Source organism: Schistocerca gregaria, chromosome 1 (assembly GCF_023897955.1).
Source record: "Schistocerca gregaria isolate iqSchGreg1 chromosome 1, iqSchGreg1.2, whole genome shotgun sequence".
Classification (NCBI taxonomy): Eukaryota; Metazoa; Arthropoda; class Insecta; order Orthoptera; family Acrididae; genus Schistocerca; species Schistocerca gregaria.
The window spans coordinates 540,707,200-540,730,007 of record NC_064920.1 but is presented as its reverse complement, the minus strand read 5'-3'; the positions used below and the strand labels follow the sequence as shown (position 1 = coordinate 540,730,007).

General features: G+C 45.2%; 1 protein-coding gene and 1 non-coding gene across 2 annotated transcripts in view; both read right to left on the bottom strand.

The window, feature by feature from the left end:
- Positions 1 to 22,808, bottom strand: part of LOC126355684 (organic cation transporter protein-like) — a 580,417-nt gene that overhangs the window by 227,256 nt on the left and 330,353 nt on the right. The gene's annotated exons all lie outside the window — the stretch shown is intronic.
- Positions 12,031 to 12,105, bottom strand: Trnas-cga (transfer RNA serine (anticodon CGA)). Its single transcript has one exon. It is a non-coding gene; the product is annotated as a tRNA-Ser (tRNA).

Sequence of the window (22,808 nt, the reverse complement as noted above, 5' to 3'; positions counted from 1 at the left end):
AACTGATAAACGCAAAGAAATTCCAAAGTGGCGCCACTGAAAAAAAAAGAAATATACCTCTGTGTAAGCTTGCCAGAAAAGAAACACCACTGTGAAGATAAGGCATTGCTACGAGTCTTCAAGGCAACAGTTTTTATATTACGTAACGTACGCCAGTTTTGACAAGGTTATTTATCATTTGCATTACTTCTTGGTGTAGCAATTTTAATGGCCAGTAGTGTATCTTATTTTACGCTTTCTTAAGAGCGTGTGTATGGACCATCCTACGCCTTACACGTAGTAGTATAAGTCCTCCAGCTGGTTCCAAATTCATTAAATCTCTCTGGTTACGGTACCGCCATCATAACATTAAATATTTCAAATAACTGACGTTACATCCCTACTGCTACACCTTTCTACAGAATGTAGACTGTTCGTAGTGATAGCTTATTCTACAAAAAGCGCGCTTTCCATTATAATTTGAGCACGACACCCTCATTCTATAATAGCAAAGCCACCTAAAACTCGAACGCGTATCTTCCGCAGTAGAATAACTCAGGAGGGACAAAGACTGTACGTTTTCCAGGCCAACGCAAACAGCACAATGCGAAGCAAAAGTTAGGAATGAAAAGTCACTACCCTTTCAAACGAGACTTCACACGTGACTACCACCAGTCAGCCAACCTGTATATCCACGAACAGCTTTCCTTATGCTCCTCCATTTCTATTCTATAGGCCAGAGGTGCCTATTTTATGGCCAATAAGAATGTCGATGGTCTGTTACACCGATAGAAACGCGTGAGTAGGCCCCTTCTTCCCTCTCATTCCAGTACGAACAGTCCACGTCCCGAGTAAAGCTATAAAAATACGGCATCTTGTTATTGTTGCGGTTGATGTCTTGGAACGCTAATCTGTGCTGTACAAGCCTCTCCGTGTTCGAGCAACTGCTGTAAATTGCATCCATTTGAACCTGCTTACTGTTAAGTTTTGCCGGCCGTTGTGGCCGAGCGGTTCTAAGCGCTTCAGTGTGGAGCAGCGCGACTGCTACGGTCGCAGGTTCGAATCACGCCTCTGGCATGGATGTGTGTGATGGCCTTAGGTTAGTTAGGTTTAATTAGTTCTAAGATCTAGGGGACTGATGACCTCAGAAGTTAAATCCCATAGTGCTCAGAGCCATTTGAACCATTTGAATTACTGTTAAGTTTTTATTTCCCGCACTTCCTTCCATTACTAAACTGACGATTCCTTGCTGCCTAACCATGTGTCTTGTCACTTTAGTCTACTTGGCCATTAATTTTTTGTTCTATGCAGTACATTCTCACTAGTCACTGGATTTCCGGAAGCTTCTATTTTAGACTGAACTGCTTGTCTGTCACGTTTCACTTCCGTACAAAGCTACAATCCAGACAAGTACTGGATTGGTGCATAAGCCTGTAGGCTTCTTCCATAAGCTTAATAAACACAACGGATACAAGTAACAGAAACTTATATACTCTCCTTCGCCATTTATAGCCGTTTGCCAACGCTGGGGTAACTCTTCGAAGCCATGACAAGAGAAATCAAGTGGTTTTAAGGGGAAGAGCTCGTAAAGTCGAGTACGGAGCGCATTTTCATCCCGAAAGGAAGTTCCTTGAAGGTTATATGAATACGTGGTGCCTGTTCTTTCGGACATGTCAGAAAGAACGTACCCCACACATTCGTATAATTGATATGCCTAGCTGCGCAATGGATCCACCTCCTTTATTCCGGATGCACATCCGACCCTCCGTGGGAATCTCAGAATATCAAACAATGGATAAATGGACAGGGACTGCGAATAGGTGGGAATGTCAATCAGCCGTGAGGCGAGGCGAGGCGAGATACTCAGCACTGTTGCGATAACACTGTGTCCCGGATGACGCAGTGGGTAACGCTGCTGCCTAGTAAGCAGGAGATCCCGGGTTCGAACCCTGGTCCGGTACACATTTTCGTTCGTCGCCGCTGATTCCGCGTTAACGTCCCGCTGCAGTTGACAGCAGCGATCCCCTTCAGTTTCGATCCTTGAAGGCTGTTCGATACAGAGCGGAAAGATAAAAATCTGAGGGTGCACGATCAGGTGAATAAGATGCAGAATGACAACGCAACCCAACTTACGTACAGCGTTTTCTGCCATCCTAGCAGAAAGCGGGCAGCATTATCGTGGAGTAGCATCACTCCGCGCTGTCATCCTGGCCGTTGTTCTTGGAATCCGTGTGCAAGACATCTCAGTCGTTGACAATAAACGTCAGCAATGACGGTTACACATCGGGGAAGCAATTCCTAGTACATCACACCGTCGCTATTCCACCAGGTGCGTCAGATTACCTTTTGTGGATGCGTGCAGGTCTTTTCATGGGGAGTTACTGCTTTGTTTGGGCTCAACAATTCCTTTCTTTTCCTTATGTTAGCAAAAAGACATCATTCTCGTCACCAATAATGATACAAGGTAGGAATGGTCGGCACTTTTCATTAGCCAATTGATAACGAGCAAGCATAGATCCACAGATGGCCACCCCCTTACTGGGTTTTGTGATTGTGGCTTATACCGTGCGGAAGTACACATCCACCTGATTTCTGAACCTTATCCCTTGCATGCAAATGTCGCACGTGGGGGAATGATCACAGTTCATCACATTTGCCAGTTTTCAAGTAAAATGACATAGATCGTCATTAAACCCTGAAAGTCTTCCTGAATATGGAGAGCCACTAATGTCGAAAATAATCCTCCACGAAACGAGAAAACCATTTTCTCGCCGCGAATGTTTTTGGCTGCTTCCGTTGCTATCACCCCTCTATTTTCCCGGGTTCGATTCCCGGCGGGGTCAGGGATTTTCTCTGCCTCATGATGACTGGGAGTTGTGTGCAGTCGTTAGCTTAGTTAGGTTTAAGTAGTTCTAAGTTCTAGGGGACTGATGACCATAGATGTTAAGTCCCATAGTGCTCAGAGCCATTTGAACCATTTTTTGAACCCCTCTATTGGACTCAAACAGAAGTCCACGCTCCATTTTCTAGCGTCCCCAACTCCACTCACTATCTCCAAATGACAAAAGGACAATATGTAAGCTCAAATAGCAAAAGTGAACTACAAGTAGATAAAGGCAATCTATGAGTGAACACACAGCAACCGAAATACCAACGAGCAAAACAAAAACGCTACAAACTTATGCACCAACGTAATACCTTAAAAAATGCTTCGTAACATTTAAATTTAAATTAGATGTAAACAAGACTTGTTTTTCATAAACGTTTCTCGTTTTACAGGCAGTTTTGCATTTTACACCCTCTACTTCGGCCATCGTAAGATTTTTATTGCTGCCCAGATAGCTAATCTCATTTACTACTTTTAGTATGTCATTTCCCAATCTGACTCCTTCAGTGTTACCCGGATACATTCCTTACCCTTTTATACTTTTCTTGATGTTCATCTTGTTAGAAAAAAAAAATATTCAAATGGCTCTAAGCACTATGGGACTTAACTTCTGAGGTCACGAGTCCCCTAGAACTGAGAATTACTTAAACCTAACTAACCTAAGGACATCACACATATCCATTCCCGAGGCAGGATTCGAACCTGCGACCGTAGCGGTCGCGCGTTTCTAGACTGAAGCGCCTAGAACCGCTCGGTCACTCTGGTCGGCTCATCTTGTTAAAATATCATCTCCAAATCTCGAAGTTTTTTATAACCGATGCCATATCGTAGGAGACAGTGTTCTCTATTGTTATAATAAATATACACCGTCTGGATCTTCTCTTTTACTACCGACTACCGGCTTCAATCTGCACTGCAGATCATGTGCAGGTTTGGCGCCGCAAAGAGTAGTTTGTCAACTAACGTAAAATACCGAAGTTGTGGGTTTTTATTTATTCTCCCTGAGTTTTAATTGGATTTCTTTAGTGATAGGTCAATGTAGAGACTGAATTACACCGGGGTAAGCAACAACCATGTCTCACTTCCTTCTCAGCCATTGCTCCTCTTTCATACTTTTCGACTCTTACTGTTTACTGCTTTCGGTACAAGTAGCAAATAACCTTCGGGTCTTTGTTTTACCCTTGTCGCCTTCAGAATTTCAGTGAGTGTACTCCTGTCAACATTATCAAAAGCTTTCTCTAAATCTAAATCCCGTATGGTTTTTGTTCTGCAATCTATCAAGATAAGTAGTAGAACCGGTATTCTCTCGCGTGTTTCTACATTTCTCCGAAATTTCAATTGATCCTCCCCGAGGTCAGTTTCTACAAGTTTTTCGGTTATTCTGTAAAGAACTGTTGTCAGTGTTTTACAGGAAAGATTTATTAAACTGATGGTTCGGTAATACTCTTACCTGTCAACACCTGCCTTTTGTGGAATGGGAATTACTATATTGTTCTTGAAATATCGCTTGTTTGATACATCTTAAACACCAGTCTTAGTTTTGTTATGGTTCACTCTCCGGAAAAGCTCAGTAATTCTGAAGAAGTGTCGTCTTCTCCACGGACTTTATTTCGACGGAAGTGTTCCTGGGTTCTTTCAAATTCTAAAAACCTATATATGTTCTATATATGTTGATTATTTCACTATTTTAAGTATTTTACATTATGACGTCGACACATTACGTTTTTGTATTGATTTTACTTGTTATTGTTGATGTACATCTACTCCACTGCTCCGATTACTCGACGTGGACTGTATTCTATGAAGTACAGCTCCGGAGACGTCGATGCTTGGCCTTACACAAAGACAGTACCTAAGTTTCACTCCAATGGCTGTGGGCTGGGAACGTGACCTGGAGCAGAGACGAGAGGTGGACAAAGCTGGTGCCTCACTGGATTCCAGGGAACAGAAGCAGACAGACCTTATGAGAACGCCACGAGGGCATTCGGCAAGTCGCTGGAATCACCCCTCATGGACTGTGCGGTTTGTCCCGGCGGAGGTAGGAGTCCTCCCCCGGGCATGGGTGTGTCTGTTTGTCCTTAGGGTAATTTAGGTTAAGTAGTGTGTAAACTTAGGGACTGATATGACTTTAGCAGTTCAGTCCCATAAGATTTTCACACACATTTGAAATTTTTTTTTGGAATCGCTTGCCAGCGGACAATCCCATACCTCACTGGATTGAGACAACTGCTGATGGGGTACCTTCCAGTGTGGTTTAAAGAGGCCTCTTCATTTATGAAAGAAATTAGTGATGACGAATGTGTATCTACATCTGACCAGCTAGAATCACGAAACAGCTTCAATGCATTTTCGTTCTTTATTGTTTCCTTCTTTTTCACTACTCTTTCACCTTCCGCCTCTATTGTCTCTTTCTTTCTACCGTCCGTGTTGTTCTCTCTGAATTTAAAAGCCTACTACAAATGTAGTATTTTATACTTAAAAGCCGCGCGGAGTGGCCGCGCGATTCGAGGCGCCGTGTCACGGATTGCGCTGCCCTTCCCGCCGGAGGTTCGAGTCCTACCACGGGCATGTGCGTGTGCGTGTCTATGACCTCAGCAGTTTGGTCCCTTAGGAATTCACACACATTTGAACATATATTTAAAATTCTTTCTTTCCGTTTTTTTGTTTATGTGACCTATTTTATTGTTATCTTTTTCCAGCGATATTTGTTTTCTTAAGCTGTTCGCAATCATCTGGCAGATTAGCATTCGGTTTGCCATTGGTTCTGACATTCGTTACTTCTCATTTCCTAACTAGTTGTTCATTGGGTGTCCACAGTTTTTTCTAATAATATTTCTTTTGAGTATCTCTAGTGTGTTCAGTTTATACTACATTGTTAACGATATACAAGTATAAAAACATTCTGGTCATTTCATTGTAGTATAGTGTTTTAGTACTGTATTCCTAAAATATAAACTTTTGTTATAGATATTTTATTTAAACCATATGGTCTTTTCATTTTACTAATTTTTGCATCAATTTAAATATCTGTAGTTCATTAAACTGTATAGTTTGTCCAACATACTAAATTTACTAACTCTTACTATTTACCTATTTGTGCTTCTATATTTCTTGGTGAATGATTGATGTTTAGAATGATTTTTTTTTTTCAACTGAAATTCTGATACTAGTTTTATTGACCAATCCATCCAGAATTTTTATTTGAGTAATTCTTTTGTCAGATTTTAGGAAAGTATTGCAAAATAGTCTTCAAAAGCTATTATTATTTGTAGACATACCTGGTCAGTTCAAAAAGTTTCGAGAGCGGATTAATAAAAAAAAGAGGAGTTGAGGTAACGCTTTTAATACCTCTAGCGTTCGACATAGTCTCCCCAATTTAAGTGCAGTGCACAGAATGTTCATACAACAACGTGAAACAGACAGAAAAACCCTTCTTTGGGATGTTGTTAACTAGCGCGTCACATTGCTTGAATGTCGGTTACGTTGTGAAACCGTTGACTCTTCATGTGAATTTCTGCACTTCGTGGTTTTGTTGTAGGTTCGTATTTGTGACAGTCTCTTTACCTGTGCTGATTTTTTCCAGAACAGAATTGTCCACGTTTTATATTTCGATCAAGTCGCGGCAGGTGTCCATATGCCACTGTTTTTATTCGAGAGTGAAGGAGTACGGAAGAAGATTTGCACGTACTATTCTCTTCTTCTAAACATGCCCGAGAATGTCTTGCACGCTTCATTTAGAGATGTTGCTCCATTGTGATCTGTGACAGAGAGCCGCGCGGGGTAACCACGCTGTCAGGGTGCCTTGCCACGATTCGCGCAGCTCCCCCCGTCGGAGGTTCGAGTTCACCCTCAGGCATGGATGTGCGTGTTGTCCTTAGCAGAAGTTAGTTTCAATTTTATTAAGCAGTGTGTAAGCCTAGGGACCAATGATCTCAGCAGTTTGGTCACATAGTAACTTACCACAAATTTCCAAATGTGACAGAGCAACGTTGACAACTACAGCCGCCACATCCAGTACCTAACGCGGCCTGCTCACAGCTGACTTGTCGAATGCACAACTGTTTGCGGCTGTTAGTTCAAGCTGCCGCCGTAGTTTCTGTACTGACATCGGTTACACTCAGGGGAGGTTTTGGACGGACGGAGTACAAGACAACACTGAACATAGCAAACGAGATCACTGTGCTTGTTTTCATATTCTATCGGCAATCTGATCCTTCTTATTTAAATAAAAACTTCTCCAGTTTCTTATAGCATAAGTTCGCAGTGTGAGAGCGAGTTTCTATCTCTTTCTGGCATTTCGCCAGAAGGTGGAAAAGGAGAGTGGCTGTTAAATCCAGCCTAGTCGTCAAATATGGGAAACCTGCTTTCTCGTATCGCTAGACAATCAAATCAAACAAGTTGTAATAATGGGTTTTATTACAAAAGGAAAAGAGTACAATACTTAACTTTGAGTATTACACAGTAGTGTCGCCAGTGAAGGGCGACATGCAAAATAAGCAATGTTCTTCAGTATAAACAATTCGCAAGTCCGTGTTACATGGACTGTACAAGCAAAGTAACTAGTGTCGATGGTACTATAGAACTCTCTAATCTTGAAGCTACTCTTCAACTGGGCCGCGAGCAGTCGGGCGCGGCGCTTATGACCTCTTCGCATAGGGGCCGCTGCTGTCGCCTTGTCGTCCTGGACAGGGGTCGGTCAGCTGACGTCATCTCAAAGCCGTCTCTTCTCTATCGTTCCCAACTGGAGTGCCGGTGCTTGGCTTCACACGAGCCGTAACAATAGCCTTTCTGAAACTCGCTCTAGCACTGCTATCTTACGCGACTAGAAACTCGTGAAGGCTTTATTGCATTCACAGGCCGCGAAAACCTTCATAGACAGTTTTGAGTTGCCTAGGTGTGCATCATTTAATAGAATAGTTGGCGGATAGGTATTTTATTGATGTCAGATGGTTTTGAAGCGCCTACTGCGATGTTTTGGCACTGTAACCAGTGTACCGAAAGTCACTGGGATCACTTTTACTGACTGATGCCATAGCTGTTGATGTTCGATATTCATATCCATGTATGTTTTAAGAATTTCCAACGGTTTTCGTCGATTCTGTTCTTGCTCGGAATAACCAAGTCGACGATCAACAATTTTTCTCCACGACTGTGATGTCTGGCGAACTGTGTTCCAGCGTTCACTCAGTCTATAATCGGAAACCTCGCAGTCGTTTGACTTGTTCGTTTTGGACTACTGGCTTTTGATAGCCCTAGTTCGTTGCTCCGGCAGATTATATATTTGGCACATTTTCAAAGTACTACTTGCGCCCCAAAGTTGCGCCTCTGTTTGTAAGCCGACTGTGCGATCTCTTTGCAGCAGGTCGGGGTATGATGGTGTGTTTCATCAGCTTCTACGCAAATTATACACATAGAGACATCTGATAACTTCTAAATTCTGGTTTTGACAGCATTCGTTCTCACGGATTGCTTCTGTGCTGAGATAATCAGCCTTTCTGTTTTCTTTCTCAGGAATCCACTGGTCAGCCACAACAACTTTTCCTTGTCTATATTCCCTTCGACCTTCTCCAAAAATTGCCCGTGGAGTGCTTCATTGCACCTTTTCTCCATCCAAGTCCGCACAGCTGTTTTCCGGTATTAACTCTCTTATTGCACTTTTAGCAGTTCCGTGTGTTGTCTTCTAACCGAGTACTGTCCCCGCTTTCTTTCACATAGACCACTAGAACATCTTGTTTTCTATCTGTCTGACTAAGTCACAGAAATGTACCTGATGCCAATAGTGTACCTGGTGACATCATTGAGTTGAATTTTCAGAAGTTTTCTACCTCTTTATATGTATTCTTCCGAAACCACATTTTTAATATGCCCAGTGTTCTTATACTGCAAAATGCCCACGTAATTTACAATTCAAGCCAGTGGCATGTGATGATTATTCTGTTTGGCATTTTTATGCTTTCAGTTTCTGTAGTATTTGGTTCAAATGGCTCTGGGCAATATGGGACTGAATATCTGTGGTCATCAGTCCCCTAGAACTTAGAACTACTTAAACCTAACTAACCTACGGGCTTCACACACATCCACGCCCGAGGCAGGATTAGAACCTGCGACCGTAGCGGTCACGCGATTCCAGACTGAAGCGCCTAGAACCGCACGGCCACACCGGCCGGCTCTGTAGTATTTCCTTTCTTTAGCGCCACTGTGGCGCACTTGTCCAGGGCAGATTTCATGCTGATGTCTGCATCGGAGATTTGAATAGTAATAATAAAGATAATGAAAATATTATCTCGTTTATTAGCAGCTCGTGGTCTCGCGGTAGCGTTCTCGCTTCTCTAGCACGGGGTCCCGGGTTCGATTCCCGGCGAGGTCATGGATTTTCACCTGCCTCGAGATAACTGGGTGTTATCATCATCATCATTATTCATCCCCATTACGGTCGGAGGAAGGCAATGGCAAACCACCTCCACTAGGACCTTGCCTAGTACGGCGGTGCGGGTCTCCCGCATCGTCCCCTACGTTCTGTCAAGGAGTATGGGACCTCATCATCATCATCATTATTATTTCGTTTCGGAAGCACACAGTTAACTTCCGGGAGAGGTACTGACCACAAGACCTGGCAGACACTGCCACCTGATGACGACATCGCGAATGACTGCCGAGAATAAATGTTAGATACTGACGTGACCTGCTAATATCGGTCGTTAGCCTGTACCCTCCGTACTCTCTCGTGTGAAGGTGGTGGATTTTACCCTTTTATGTCTTGTTAATCGTTATTTAATGATTGTTTTCGTGAAGATCTCAAGCGCACTTCATATTTTTCTTAGAGTGTTATCCACGGAATACACCCAATAGACCCAGTATCTGAAAGCAAAAAAACTATTTTGGTTTTGCAATACATGGGCAAAATTATACTATAAAATGGATAAATCCGTACAATTTAAAAAAGAATGAAAATTGTCCTACCTTCTGAATACTGCCTGTTGTGTTTATATATATATATATATATATATATATATATATATATATATATATATATATATATATATATATATTCTCGAATAAATAAACGACGCTTTGTAATGTTATCGGAAACCATAAGTAAAACGCTAAATAACACGACGTGATACAGCAACTTACAGTCTGAAATTGGCGAAAATCAAAGAAAATAGATAAGTTTTGTTGTTTGCGGGTGAAAAGCTTTAGAATGTATGGTGGATATAAAACTACCGGGATACACAACTGATGGTGTCATGTGTGGTATATGAGCAACTGTATAACTATCTTACTTTCCATATTTTTGTTCGAAGTCAAATAGCGGAATGTGGCTTGGCGGTTCAGTGTTAGTCCCGACTACGAATCCAAAGGTCTCGGGTTGGGTTCCCATCTACTCCTAGGATTCGAGTTATGCGCTCAACCCCAGAGAGAGGACTGCAAAGAAACTATACAACACTGCCACAGGCAACGCACTCAAGAATACCAGAGTCGAAATTCACCAAATTTACGCAGTACCGGTGGAACTTCGTATGGGAAAACATTTCAGGGTGTTTTTTACCACAAGAAGTACGCAGCACGTGGTACATGGTTGCATACCTTACGATACCGGCCAATGAAAAACTAGACGCTTTGGAGCACAGCATATTGTGTCACACGGTCACAGCTGTTAGGCAAACTATAGCTGGAGTTACGAACGATGGCGGTCGAAAAATGGTTCAAATGGCTCTGAGCACTATGAGACTTAACATCTGAGGTAATCAGTCCCCTAAAAGTTAGAACAACTTACACCTAAGTAACCGAAGTAGTTCACACATGCCGCGCGGGATTCGCCGAGCGGTCTAGGGCGCTGCAGTTATGGACTGTGCGCCTGATCCCGGCGGAGGTTCGAGTCCTCCCTCGGGCATGGTTGTCTGTGTTTGTCCTTAGGACAATTTAGGTTAAGTAGTGTGTAAGTTTAGGGACTGATGACCTTAGCAGTTAAGTTCCATATGGCTTCACACACATCTCAACATTTGACTTCACCCACATCCATGTCCGAGGCAGGTTTCCAACCTGCGACCGTAGCGGACGCGCGGTTCCAGACGATGGCGGTCGAGTGTAGGCTTGTTCTGCGCATCTAAGTCACGCGTTTTCCGACATCCTATGGACGTTCAGTAATGTTCTGAAGGCGCTCTGCTATGAATCTGCGGAACACACGATTTTTTCAAGCGCAAAGCACGTGTGTTCTCGCCAGGAACCGGCAACAATGCAATCCCCGTCCGTGCCTCGACTTGCACGAACAGCCATCGTTCGTGAATCGGACCATAGTAAACAACTACTGAGCCTGATCAACAGAACCGCGTCGAACCATTTTGTTAGAACGATAGTTACGGCACCAGACTTCAAGCCATTCCTTGCATGCAATAGATCAGCCACTGCTTGTATAGTCGCCCACACAGAGCTCACCATCTTCCGCCTGCGACACATCGATAAATCAGATTTTCTAATTTATCTATGGAACAAATATGAACTAAAACAAAGATACCTTATGAAATTCTTAATGATAGTGTTATACTCAGCGTTTAAAAAAACTGACGATTGTCACGAACCACACCGGCCAGCAATCTACTTAAAAACCGACCTGCTCATATTAACATTGAGACGCAGCAACACAGCGCCTCAGTACCTGGGAAGAAAGCGGCAACAGCCAGCCGAACGAGGCATCCTACACGGAGTCGGCTTCCCATAAACACCCACCCACTAAGAACCTCCAACTGCATATGCCACTAATGGATAAGGATCATGAATAAGGGATTTTAAACACTTCTCACGAGTGAAATCGAAATACGAGGGTTGGAACTTTAATAGTGGTAACTATTTACTTACAGCTCGTACAAAATAGATACGTGTTTCAAAGTTTTACTGATGTTCAAAGTAGTCACCAGCATTGTGTATAACCCGTTGCCAGCGATGTGGAAGTCTTAGGATACTCTTAGCAGTGACAGTTGTGTTGACAGTTCGAGCGGCGCGGTCAATTACCGGACAAATTTTTAGCAGTTCTGAAGCTAATGCCGCAAAGTGTTTCCTTCAGTTTAGAAATCGAGTTGAACTCACGAGGGCTTAAGTCAATGGAATGCAGTAGGTGGTACAGCACTTAGCAGCCCCATCAGTCAAATCAGTAACATTAAAACTGTGTGCCCGACCGAGACTCGAACTCGGGACCTTTGCCTTTCGCGGGCAAATGCTCTACCAACTGAGCTACCGAAGCACGACTCACGCCTGGTACTCACAGCTTTACTTCTGCCAGTAGATCGTCTCCTACCTTCCAAACTTTACAGAAGCTCTCCTGCGAGACATGCAGAACTAGCACTCCTGGCAGAAGTGAAGCTGTGAGTACCGGGCGTGAGTCGTGCTTCGGTAGCTCAGTTGGTAGAGCACTTGCCCGCGAAAGGCAAAGGTCCCGACTTCGAGTCTCGGTCGGGCACACAGTTTTAATCTGCCAGGAAGTTTCATATCAGCGCACACTCCACTGCAGAGTGAAAATCTCATTCTGAAATCAGTAACAGCTTGCACCGTACGTGCTGGGGCATTCTCCTGCAAAATGATGGTCAGGTCCTGCATAAAGTATCATCACTTCTGTCTCTAAGCTGCTCGTAGGTAGTGTACCATAAACGAAGAGCATAAAGACAGAAGTGATGACACTTTCTGCGAGACCTGACCATCATTTTGCAGGGCAATGCTCCAGCACGTACGGTGCAAGCTGTTACTGATTTGTTTGACTGATGGGGCTGCTAGGTGCTGTACCACCTACTGCATTCCCTTTACTTAAGCCCTCGTGAGTTAAACTCGATTTCTAAACTGAGGTAAACACTTCACGGCATTCGCTCCAAACTGCTAGAAATTCGTCGGGTAATAGACCGCGCCGCTCGAACTGTCAACACAACTGGCACTGCTAAGAGTATCCTACTACTTCCACATCGCTGCCAACAGGTTATACACAATGCTGGTGGCTACTTTGAAGGTCAGTAAAACTTTGAAACGCATATCTATTTTGTTCGAGCTGCAAATAAATAGTTGCCACTATTAAAGTTCTAATCCTCGTACTTGTTTCTTTTGTGTATTATTAATTTTTAAATTTACTTTTTTTCCTCTCTCTCATTATTCCTGCAGTGTCATAACCGTGTGAAAACATCTCCATTCCTGGAACTTAAAACGTTGAATTATGTGTGTAAAATCCGTAAGATAAAGGTTAGTACAGAAATTATCTGTCACTTATTATTTCTTTCGCCTCGGGCAATGTTTCTTAATACGAAAAGTGCCAAGTTGCACTGTGGTTGGGAGTCTACGTTAAACCTTATTGAGGGAGTCTAGCCTAAGAGTAGGCAGGCTCATTTTCTCTGGTGTTTCGGTAGGTATTTGCAGTCTCGTTTTAGTAACGCACTCGCAGAATCGGCCCAAACAAATACTGTTCAGCTAAGTGTCAACAAAAAAAAAAAAGTCGTCGGTTTATTTACTGTTGCAAACAAAAGACTTTAAAAGCGCAATTTCAGGTGCTCATTCGGTGGAGCGGTCGCAGATTAGTCTAGTGCGATACCCAGTTTAGCGATGTGTATTAACAGGGACAGTAAGACACTAAGAGTAACCAGTACTCCAGCAGTGGCTGAATAGAGCTGCAGCAGGCCGGTGGAGGCCACTGCTGACCGGGATGGCACACGTGACGGGGCAAGTAGGCAAGGACTGCCGCTGGAGTAAACTACAGGTTGCTATTATTGTTTTTCAGTCCCTGATGGTAAATATCGGTAAAACGAATATTGCACTAGACTAATTTGGGACCGCTATATCGAATGAGTAATGTCTGCAGCAGGAAAGAAATCAACGTTTTCCGTAAACACTGGGCATCGCATAAATGACTTAGAATGATTTCATCCACACATTGAAAAATCGAAATTGCAAATATCTGCCGAGCCACTAGAGAAAATTCTCACGGCGGAGGTTCGAGTCCTCCCTTGGGCATGGGTGTATGTGTTTGTCCTTAGGATAATTTAGGTTAAGTAGTGTGTAAGCTTAGGGACTGATGACCTTAGCAGTTAATTCTCATAGGATCACTCACTCACACACACACACACACACACACACACACACACACGAGAGAAAATTCACCTGACGACTCCTAGGAGAGACAACCGGTATATGGATAGCAGATCCTATTCAACGGTCTGAGAAGCCACCTCCAACACATTAGAGCTTAGTAAAGTACTACGGTGTTCAACCAACCTTCTGGTCGATGACAGCTTTACTTTAGCGTAGCTGTGTAACTTGTATGTTGAGCTATATGCGTAAACCAATGTACACTATTGGCCATTAAAATTGCTACACCACGAAGATGGCGTGCTACAGACGCGAAATTTAACCGACAGGAAGAAGATGCTGTGATATGCAAATGATTAGCTTTTCAGAGCATTCACACAAGGTTGGCGCCGGTGGCGACACCTGCAACGTGCTGACATGAGGAAAGTTTCCAACCGATTTCTCATACACAAACAGCAGTTAACCGGCGTTGCCTGGTTAAACGTTGTTGTGATGCCTCGTGCAAGAAGGAAAAATGCGTACCATCACATTTCCGACTTTGATAAAGGTCGGATTGTAGCCTACCGTGATTTCGGTTTATCGTACCGCGACATTGCTGCTCACGTTGGTCAGGATCCAATGATTGTTGGCTGAATATGGAATCAGTAGGTTCAGGAGGGTAATTCGGAACGCCATGCTGGATCCCAACGGCCTCGTATCACTAGCAGTCGAGATGACAGGCATCTTATCCTCATGGCTGTAACGGATCGTGCAGCCGCGTCTCGATCCCTGATCAACAGATGGGAACGTTTGCAAGACAACCAACATATGCACGAACAGTTCGACGACGTTTGGAGCAGCATAGACAATCAGCTCGGAGACCATGGCTGCGGTTACTCTTGACGCTGCATCACAGACAGGAGTGCCTGCGATGGTGTACTCAACGACGAACCTGGCTGCACGAATAGCAAAACGTCATTTTGTCGGATGAATCCAGGTTCTGTTTAGATCATCATAATGGTCGCATCCGGGTTTGGCGGCATCGCGGTGAACGTGTATTCGTCATCGCCATACTGGCGTATCACCCGGCGTGATGGTACGGGGTGCCATTGGTTACACGTCACGGTTACCTCTTGTTCAGATGTGTTACGACCCGTGGCTCTACCCTTCATTCGATCCCTGCGAAACCCTACATTTCAGCAGATAATGCACGACCGCATGTTGCAGGTCCTATACGGGCCTTTCTGGATACAGAAAATGTTCGACTGCTATCCTGGCCAGCACATTCTCCAGATCTCTCACCAATCGAAAACGTCTGGTCAATAGTGGCCGAGCAACTGGCTTGTCACAATACACCAGTCACTACTCTTGATGAACTGTGGTATCGTGTTGAAGCCGCATGTGCAGCTGTACCTGTACACACCATCCAAGCTATGTTTGACTCAGTGCCCAGGTGTATCAAGGCTGTTATTACGGCCAGAGGTGGTTGTTCTGGGTACTGATTTCTCAGGATCTATGCACCCAAATTGCGTGAAAATGTAATCACATGTCAGTTCTAGTATGATACATTTGTCCATTGAATACACGTTTATATCTGCAATTTTAATTGCCAGTAGTGTATAATTTAACCCCTAATTATAACTGCTTTGCACAGAATCTCCAGTAGAAATCATGTGATAGAGTGGACCGGGGTATGATGGCAAACGGGCAAGCTGCATAGTTACCCATAGTGCTTCATTCTGCCAAGAGAGTGCAGGACTCGTCAGTCTGTATGTTCCTTGTGTCAGTCTCTTTAGCGAGAAGCGCTGGATGGAGTCGTAACGGATATTTTTTGCACTTTTGAGCTTCAAATCTGTGGTAGTTGTTTCGATTTACTTTGTAAAATAATTGTAAATGTATATTAAGGCAACAATAGTGACTTGTAGCCGCTTGTATTAGGTATAAGCGTATTTATCATTTAGTACGTGTCTTCGCCGGCCGCGGTGGTCTCGCGGTTCTAGGCGCGCAGTCTGGAACCGTGCTACTGCTACGGTCGCAGGTTCGAATCCTGCCTCGGGCATGGATGTGTCTGATGTCCTTAGGTTAGTTAGGTTTGAGTTGTTCTAAGTTCTAGGGGACTGATGACCACAGCAGTTGAATCCCATAGTGTTCAGAGCCATTTTTAGTACGTGTCTTCACCTATGTTTTTCATGTAGTTCCATGCACCTTTTTGCTATATTGGATTAGAAATTTCAGTTGCTATGTCATCCCGAACGCTGGGGAAGACGCCACGTTTTCTTCGGGGTATGATGGTCATTCACATTCTTTAAAGATAATGCCTACAGATTACGAAAGAACGATAAATACAGGACAATGGAGTGAAGAAAGCCTACAGTTAGCAGTGGAGCATGTGATAACTGGTGGCTTGAGCTGCTTTGGAGTTTAAGGCGTGTGGAATTTCATATTGGACTTTGAAAAGACGTTTAGGGAAGAATGATGGCAAAAAAGGATGAATGGGACCTTAAAGTGAGTAGCTTCAAAAAACTAATTCTTTCTAATTATTTATTAATCGATTGAAACAATAACAATTTCAAGGTTCATTTTAAAACGGATATTGTAATAATACATTATAATTAATAGCAGTTATAATTGCCATAAATGATAATACTACTTTTACTAAGGAGTATTTTATTGTGTCTTTAGGTTGGTTTCATTCAGAAAACGAGGAACAACACGTGTTATACATTAAGAGACTACAGGCTTCCGTATTTCCTACTACTGGAGAAGGAGAACGAAAGCTGGCATTTCAATTTGCGGAAACCAATGGTATAGGTCATCACTTCAACAAGGATGGCAGGATAGGACTGGCTGCAGCTATTCTAGAGACATTTTCCTGGTCTTGTGAAAAGGAAGCCCGGGAACTCTCCGTCGACAGGGCAATATCTCTCAACAGGGAAGACAATGGAAATTATTTCAAATTACTGGAGAATGTGGTCTTACAGAACTGACATACCAGACCATGTATCTCATATGGACGAATTTCTCTTCCAGACGAACCCCATCCCTGAATCAGTCATTGCTGAATAAGATTCCCTAATGATCGAACAAATAACCTGTGAACAAAAGGGGAAAAGAACTACTGTAATACAAAATTGTGAAAGCTTTCGAACCACTTGTTGACGAATTGCCTGTTGACCTCTGTCGCAGGTTCTTCGGCTGAGGTTTGCTTGATGATTTTTCTGACGTTTCGCCAGCACGAGTGGCTGGCATTGCCAAAATGTCACCCTCCGTTGCTGGTGGTGGACTTGGCTGGAGCTCGCGGTCGCGGATTATATGTATCCTGCGCGCCAACGTCGAAGGGCATTTCCGTGGCCATTTCCGCTGGCGTTCTCCTCTTGCTACGTGTAGCGGTCGTTCGCTGCAGCGCGGGAATCTAGGATCTGTTCTCATTGAGTCTTTCTTCTTTCTTGTTGTATTTCGGTAGCTTTTCTGAAGAAGCGGCCGCGATAGCTCTTCTCCAGAGCTAGAACTTCCATGTCGCGAATTTTACTATTCACCGTCACGGACGTTCTTGCTATGGAGGAGAAGTATCACACCCGCTTGTTCAGAGAAGCTATGAAAGTACACAGACATGATGATAGCTGTTAAAGAGAAAACATTGCGACGGGAACTGCATACGATGAAAATTGGTTGCCGGTTACCTCGTAAGAGCACACGGCTCACATAGTCGCTAAGAGACAACAGCAAAGTTCATCGGGCTGGAAGAATGTGTGACTGGTTATCTGTGCCGTTCATTTCGATTGGTCTACAAAATCACCTGACTTGGACCATATAGAACATCTGTGGGACATGTTGGAACAGCGCATAAAACTTGATCATGATTGTAATGATTTCTCTAGGGCTGACAATTTCTTTGTCCGGCGAATGTAATTATTTACTGTGTAAGTTTTAACTTTTTTAGCTGCGTTTCTACTGCACTATGAAAAATAACATTTACTCTGTTTCGTGTCTCATCATTGATCAGTAACATGTTCTTCGACGTTTTTCAGGAGTATTGTACCTCCCTTGACGACGCTATGCACTTGTAGTCTGATGAAAACTAACAAAACAAATTAATTCTGCAGAAAATACACGAGATTTTGCTTTTCATTTACAGTTATGTAGTTCTACCAAGAAGAGATGGATGAATCAGTTAAAACACGCGGTGTCTTACGTAAGGCGGAATTTTTCTCCAATTTTTCTTAGCAAGCTGGGAAAGAAAAACACGCTACACCATCCACAAGGAGATTATTCTGTACGGCACTTTTCCTATTCCTTCAGTTTCTCAGCAGCGTGGAATTTACATTATCTGTCTCAAGTATATTTGATTTAAAAATCTATAACCATTGCTGGTTCCCTCATTCTGATATAACAACATTTCGACTTTCTGTAAGATGGACGGTCCCCTCACAGCCTCACTAATCGCTACGTACTGGGCTGAATGACGTAGTGTTACGCCGACGTTCCGTCTAGTGTGAACAACCAGCAACTTCCGTTGCGATGTGATGCGTCGCATTCCGTTTACGCCCAGCGCGAATCGACCGTTCCCCGGCAGGAGTGAGCCCGCACGCGCCCACAGACAGCAAAAGCCTCACTAATTGCTACGTACTGGGCTGAATGACGTAGTGTTACGCCGACGTTCCGTCTAGTCTGAACAACCAGCAACTTCCGTTGCGATGCGATGCGTCGCATTCCGTTTACGCCCAGCGCGAATCGACCGTTCCCCGGCAGGAGTGAGCCCGCACGCGCCCGCAGACAGCAAAAGCCTCACTAATCGCTACGTACTGGGCTGAATGACGTAGTGTTACGCCGACGTTCCGTCTAGTGTGAACAACCAGCAACTTCCGTTGCGATGCGATGCGTCGCATTCCGTTTACGCCCAGCGCGAATCGACCGTTCCCCGGCAGGAGTGAGCCCGCACGCGCCCGCAGACAGCAAAAGCCGGAGTAGGTCCGTCGCTCCCCAGCGCGTGCGCGCTGCGATAAGGCGCGGCGCCCAAAACACACAGCGCGATTACGAGCATCGGGGTCGCCCCGACTGGACACAGCCGACGAAAACCGCCCGACACCGACGTACGTGGGCGCAAATAATGGCCTTTTCGGTTCGCGGCATCTCGGATCTGTCGGCCAAAGCGCGCCAAGTGCGCAAAGGAGCCAGCACGAATCTTCTCGTCTCAGTACGAACTCTTATACAGGGCGTTACGGATACTCCGTGTCTGCGGCGTTATGAAGAACGGATAGCGTCACTCGCTTGGATTTTGTAGTGTCAACGACGCAGAAGCGGGAATTGAGGCACTACCGGCCGTCGAATCTTGAGGAAAGAGACGTCAAGTCCGATTTATACCGGAGCGAACACAAGCGAACGAGAATTATCTCTGGTAAATTAAGAGTCGTATGGCACTGTTAGCAGTAGAGATGCGTTGTTCGCGAACTAACGGGTCCAAAGGAACGGTTCACCAAGATGAACTGAACGAGCCAGCAACGAATTCTAAGGAACGGTCTTCCATAGTTCACTTCGGTCGCGACTTTCTCCTTACAGTTCCAGGGAACGAGAAACGGTCGGTCTCGTTCCCGTAGCGGCACGTCGGCCGGTCTCGTTCCAGCCTGCCTCGGCCTCGCTAGGCCTGCCCCGTCCTCCTCCGCGTGGCCACTCGTCGCAGTTCCACTGCAGACTGCTCATAGTTATTTCAGTATCCAGTGGTTCCTTTCGTTCGCTTCGCAAGTCCATTCTTGGTCTGTTTCAAACCTTTTTTAAAATCTGAACTTCTGGTTCTTTTCGTATTCTAGCAGCGTCACGACCGGTAATTAAAATGTATTTTACAGTTACGTAAATTACATAAAATTACATGGTATGTAATACATACACTCCTGGAAATTGAAATAAGAACACCGTGAATTCATTGTCCCAGGAAGGGGAAACTTTATTGACACATTCCTGGGGTCAGATACGTCACATGATCACACTGACAGAACCACAGGCACATAGACACAGGAAACAGAGCATGCACAATTTCGGCACTAGTACAGTGTACCTTTCGCAGCAATGCAGGCTGCTATTCTCCCATGGAGACGATCGTAGAGATGCTGGATGTAGTCCCGTGGAACGGCTTGCGATGCCATTTCCACCTGGCGCCTCAGTTGGACCAGCGTTCGTGCTGGACGTGCAGATCGCGTGAGACGACACTTCATCCAGTCCCAAACATGCTCAATGGGGGACAGATCCGGAGATCTTGCTGGCCAGGGTAGTTGACTTACACCTTCTAGAGCACGTTGGGTGGCATGGGTTACATGCGGATGTGCATTGTCCTGTTGGAACAGCAAGTTCCCTTGCCGGTCTAGGAATGGTAGAACGATGGGTTCGATGACGGTTTGGATGTACCGTGCACTATTCAGTGTCCCCTCGACGATCACCAGAGGTGAACGGCCAGTGTAGGAGATCGCTCCCCACACCATGATGCCGGGTGTTGGCCCTCTGTGCCACGGTCGTATGCAGTCCTGATTGTGGCGCTCACCTGCACGGCGCCAAACACGCCTACGACCATCATTGGCACCAAGGCAGAAGCGACTCTCATCGCTGAAGACGACACGTCTCCATTCGTCCCTCCATTCACGCCTGTCGCGACACCACTGGAGGCGGGCTGCACGAAGTTGGGGCGTGAGCGGAAGACGGCCTAACGGTGTGCGGGACCGTAGCCCAGCTTCATGGAGACGGTTGTGAATGGTCCTCGCCGATACCCCAGGAGCAACAGTGTCCCTAATTTGCTGGGAAGTGGCGGTGGGGACCCCTACGGCACTGCGTAGGATCCTACGGTCTTGGCGTGCATCCGTGCGTCGCTGCGGTCCGGTCCCAGGTCGACGGGCACGTGCACCTTCCGCCGACCACTGGCGACAACATCGATGTACTGTGGAGACCTCACGCCCCACGTGTTGAGCAATTCGGCGGACGGCCACCCGGCCTCCCGCATGCTCACTATACGCCCTCGCTCGAAGTCCGTCAACTGCACATACGGTTCACGTCCACGCTGTCGCGGCATGCTACCAGTGTTAAAGACTGCGATGGACCTCAGTATGCCACGGCAAACTGGCTGACACTGACGGCGGCGGTGCACAAGTGCTGCGCAGCTAGCGCCATTCCACGGCCAACACCGCGGTTCCTGGTGTGTCCGCTGTGCCGTGCGTGTGATCATTGCTTGTACAGCCCTCTCGCAGTGTCCGGAGCAAGTATGGTGGGTCTGACACACCGGTGTCAATGTGTTCTTTTTTCCATTTCCAGGAGTGTACATGTTTTCAGGTAACAAAACGGTGTATCAGTTCACTTCGCTATTTCGATAAACAGCAGAAGAAATACCTGTAAAGAGGCATCATTTTTGTTATTACACATGCAAACGACGTCGGCACGGCACACACGAGTGGCCATTTCCCGTCTTTTTGTGATCCACCGTAAAACAGCATGTTCATTGTTATGGATGGCAGACCGACTTAACCAAATGAAGCCCGCGCTTCGTAACGGAGTTTATAGTGTCACATTTTGTAAAGGGAATATGATAACTCCTACAATATTATTTCAGTGGTACAGGGTGGCGCACGAAAAATTGACCCCGAGTACCAGACTGCTCATTGTCGCTTACCAGTCGTCATCTGTTGTTTCGAAGTTGCTTGCATTAGCTTATTTGTTATTTCTTGTTATTTCTTCACTGCCTAATTATTACATGTTTACCTATTCTGCTCGTAGCGGTCAACAAATCGTGCGTAATTGGCGAGCAGTCTGTACTCGGAGCCGGTTTTTCGTGCGCCACTTTATCTTTTTTCACGGTGAACAGCCACATAACGCTGCAGTTGGCTAAACGACATGTTTTACAGAATCAAGAAAATTACAAGTGTGTGAGAATTCTGTTATGAATAAAAACTCTGTACTCGAGGGGGGAGGCAAGTGCCCCTCTTGGCGTCTTCCATCTTCAGTCACCTATGGTACTAATTTTCTGTTTTTCATAAGAATCATATACCAAGCACAATCAACGGTGAACGAGTAAAAATGAACGGTTCCCAAAAAAGAACCATCACCAGTGAACTAGTTCCCAAGGATGAAGGTCTTTGCCCATCTCTAAAAAATGGTTCAAATGGCTCTGAGCACTATGGGATTCAACTGCTGTGGTCATAAGTCCCCTAGAACTTAGAACTACTTAAACCTAACTAACCTAAGGACATCAAACACATCCATGCCCGAGGGAGGATTCGAACCTGCGACCGTAGCAGTCGCACGGTTCCGGACTGCGCGCCTAGAACCGCGAGACCACCGCGGCCGGCTTTGCCCATCTCTACTTAGCAGAGAAATTCCAAGGGGTGGCCTCGGCTGCCTGGCGTGCACGGTGTTTTCCTCCGCGCACACTGGCTCCCTGTATGACGGATATGTCAAGACTTACATCGTATCTGCATTTTTGTAGTGTAGGTGAGTGTAGTGGATAGGTGCATTGCCCGGATGGCACCGAACAGCCCATAGGTCACGCATCAAGTGCGCTTTCCGGGGCGTAACGTAATTATTGACAGGTGGATAGGGAGGCACTGGCTGTCAGTATAGGAATTTCTAGGAAGCGTTCAAGAAGTAATGCAACGCTCTTTTTTTCTGAAAGCAGGCTGGTTTTATTCGAGACTCCAATACATCATATTATTCCCCACTATTTTGGCGACAAAACTTTTTCAGCATAATCACTTCACTAGGATGGCCTTTATACCCGCATGATGACATTCTAATGACCGACGTGGTCCGCCAGCGGCAGCTGAAGTGGTCAGCGCGGCTGAATGTTAATCCTAAGGGCCCGGGTTCGATTCCCGGCTGGGATGGAGATTTTCTCCGCTAAGGCTCTGGATGTTGTGTTGTCCTGATCATAATC